Raw genomic sequence first — 3063 nt, forward strand, 5'->3', positions numbered from 1 at the left:
GAGGAGTAGGCGCGCGCGCGTCCGTCTCGTGTCCGCGCCGACGCAATCCGGCTCAAATTTGGGCCTGTAATGGGTCACCTGCGGATGAAAAATGGACGCGCGTCCGTTTGGGTCGGCGCATTGGGCCGCCACTTTTGTCCGCGTCGACCCAAACGGACGCGGGCGGACGAAATGGGTCGCCCAATTAAAGTTGCTCTAACGACTAAAATCGACAACGGAGATACAAATCCGGCTGATGCAATTCCAACCCAATAAAGGACAAACATGGCCGCCGCCACTGCACCACACACTAACAACAAAGAACGAGCACCACAAAAAGTCGCTCCACGCAGAAACCCTACTCCCGATGGCAACGACGCCAAAACAGCCGAAGCACAAAAAACCCGACTCCCCTCACCGAGGAACCCGCACGGAATAGGACATGAACCTGATGCGAAGAGGAGCAATGCCACGTGCAGGAGTAGAAGCCTCGCCACAGATGAGCAATTCATGGGCAAACGTGCTGCCACCCATCAAAAACCGCCGCAACAAAATAGAAAGAAAGAGGACACACGAGAGAAGAGAGATGGGGGAGAACAAACGCCACGCATGACGGGGACAGTTCGCTCCATACCAAGACCACAACTGCTCCCATGATCTGACATGGCAGTTTCACAAGCTTTGAGATTTGTGCACGTCAGTGTAGGGCGATAAAGAGGGTCACTGCGAAATCATTCCTGACTAGTCATCAGGTACTACTTCATCTCGACCGTCCGCTTCGTCTCCTGTTTCATCTCGGCCCAGACGAAATAGGACACGTTTTTGCAATTAATTTGAATTGAAGGGAAACAGTAAAGTTAATTGCTGTTCCGCAGAGTTGAACCGCGTCCGGAGGTCTACGGAACCGAACGCGTCCTCAACCGCCCCTCTCCGATCTATACTTCAGCCCTAAAAAAACTCATGTCCACCTGCCACAGCCAATGATCTCGTGCCACACGTGTTCCATCTCGGCCGTCCAACCGCAACTACTTCATCTGGGCCGTCCGCTTCGGCCTACCAGACCATAAATACCTTGTCCTCGGCATATCCTCCGAGTCCGAGCATACCACCAACAAAGCCGCCGCGTTCTCCTCTGCGACACGCAACCTTTTCCCCTCCCCCCTATAGACTAGACCAGATCCTTGATATAGAGAAGAACACGCCCCTTCCTCCCAACCACAACTACCTCCATCTCGGCAAGGTGAGCCCGTGAGTCTCTGTCTACCATGATTTTTTCCTCCTCGAAACCCCCGTGCGCTCTCTGGTTCGCAGGTTCCTCGTCGATCGGCGGGCTGGGCTTGCGGCGATCTTGGAGCGAGACGCGAGGCGGCTGCATCTTCCGATCTCCCCGTCCGGCGACTCAGATCTGTTACCTGTGAGTATTTCCCCCCGCTGAGACCGTCTCTACCGCGTGATTGAGCCGTAGATCCGTCTTGCCTGACATTCTGTGCCGGTATTACTCGTAGATCTGATGGCCCGCGGCGGATCTGGGGGTTCCCGGCGGTCTAGAGTTGACTCTGCGGCGATGAAGGCTTCTTCTCCGACGTGCACGTGTGGATCCCGGCTTCCCCGCTTCGCGCGACGACGGCTCTTGTATTGATAATTATCCGATGATATCTCGATAATTATTAGATCTAAGAGATCAGAGGTAAGAGCATGTAACAAGCGACGTGATCGTGCCGAGAGGGGAAAAGGAGTGAAAAAAGAGAGATGTGACACCTAGAGGCCTTTGCCATGTTGGGTGCGCTCGCATGGCAGGCCGCCACCGTAATAAAGATGGTTCTTGTGTCCCGGGGGGAGATCGCACGGGGGTTATTCTGTTTTAGCCCCGGGGTCTCCCCCCACCGTGTCCTGGTGTGCTCCTTTGTCTGCACCTCTCGTCCGATCCGATCTTCCTGGCACAACGTTCTACCGTCGCGAATCGATCAAGGTGCTACAAACCAAAGGTACAATCGATAATCTACAGCTGAAGCATACATAAACTTGAGACGAATTTCCGCTCTCGTAAATTGTATTCTGTTCTGAGTTTGTTTACACAGGAATTTGTAATCACTCGAACCCATTTAAGTTATAGTGAAATCGTTTGTCTGATTCGCAGTTGAATCTACTATCACATCACAGCTCAAATTTGAACTTCATTAACAATCGGCAGTCTAAACAAAGACCAAATCGTTTAGGTACCAGATTCAATATATTTTGATATTTTTTCCCAGAATATGCTATTTATATCAAAGGTTGTTATTTTATCTAAATTTGTGTTTGTATATTTGTCTGCTCTATTGAGATGTACAGTGATCAGAATTTGATCTTGGTTTTCTATTTCAACTTGTAACTCTTACCTAATGTAGCCTGAATAGCTGTATGATGGGATTGTATAGTCCTGAAATTAAATCTACAGCTATCTTCCCTGGATGTGGACATCATATTTGTTCTATCGACATTGGCTGAACCAGTATGAAGAAGCACCTGCTTTGGTTTTGGAATACGTGCTCAGCAGAAGAATCTAAATGTGGACCTCAATTCCGGTCATCGTAGGCTCAGCAGACTTCAAGAAACTGGTTAAGATGTACTCTTATGTAAATTCTGTGCTATTTGATTCTTCTGCATTTAGCCTGTGGTTAGTTTTAGTTCAAATATTACATTCCTTATATCCCACACATAATTTCATATTGAACAAGTCTATTTTCAATCTTCTTTACTTATTTTTTCCCATTGTAGTTTTAATATATCTGTCAGCAATGAGTTTTAGTTGTGTTTTTGTCCAGTTGGGTACACATAAGTTCGTGTTGACATTTATGAGGATCTTGTGCTGTTAGTTTATTGCATATATAGTTGTTGAATGGTTTGCGCAGATAATTTCCAGCCATTTACTAGTTATATCTGCACTAGATCTGGAACTGGTCTGCAATCGGAGTTGCTGCAGCAACTGCCAATGTTTATTAGTCAGTACGTCAAAATTTGACCATATATTTGTCTCAATGCATGTCACCAAATTATATTGTTGAATTTGTATTTGAATGTAGTTCCAATTTATGTCCTGGGGCT

General features: G+C 47.6%; 1 long non-coding RNA gene across 1 annotated transcript; it reads left to right on the forward strand.

The window, feature by feature from the left end:
• Nucleotides 1–1067: 1067 nt before the first annotated feature.
• Nucleotides 1068–2782, forward strand: LOC123053292 (uncharacterized). The gene is made up of 2 exons (XR_006425522.1): nucleotides 1068–1393; nucleotides 1485–2782. It is a non-coding gene; the product is annotated as an uncharacterized lncRNA (long non-coding RNA).
• The last annotated feature ends 281 nt before the right edge of the window (nucleotides 2783–3063 follow it).

The sequence above is a fragment of the Triticum aestivum genome, chromosome 1A (genome assembly GCF_018294505.1).
Source record: "Triticum aestivum cultivar Chinese Spring chromosome 1A, IWGSC CS RefSeq v2.1, whole genome shotgun sequence".
NCBI classification, from domain to species: Eukaryota; Viridiplantae; Streptophyta; class Magnoliopsida; order Poales; family Poaceae; genus Triticum; species Triticum aestivum.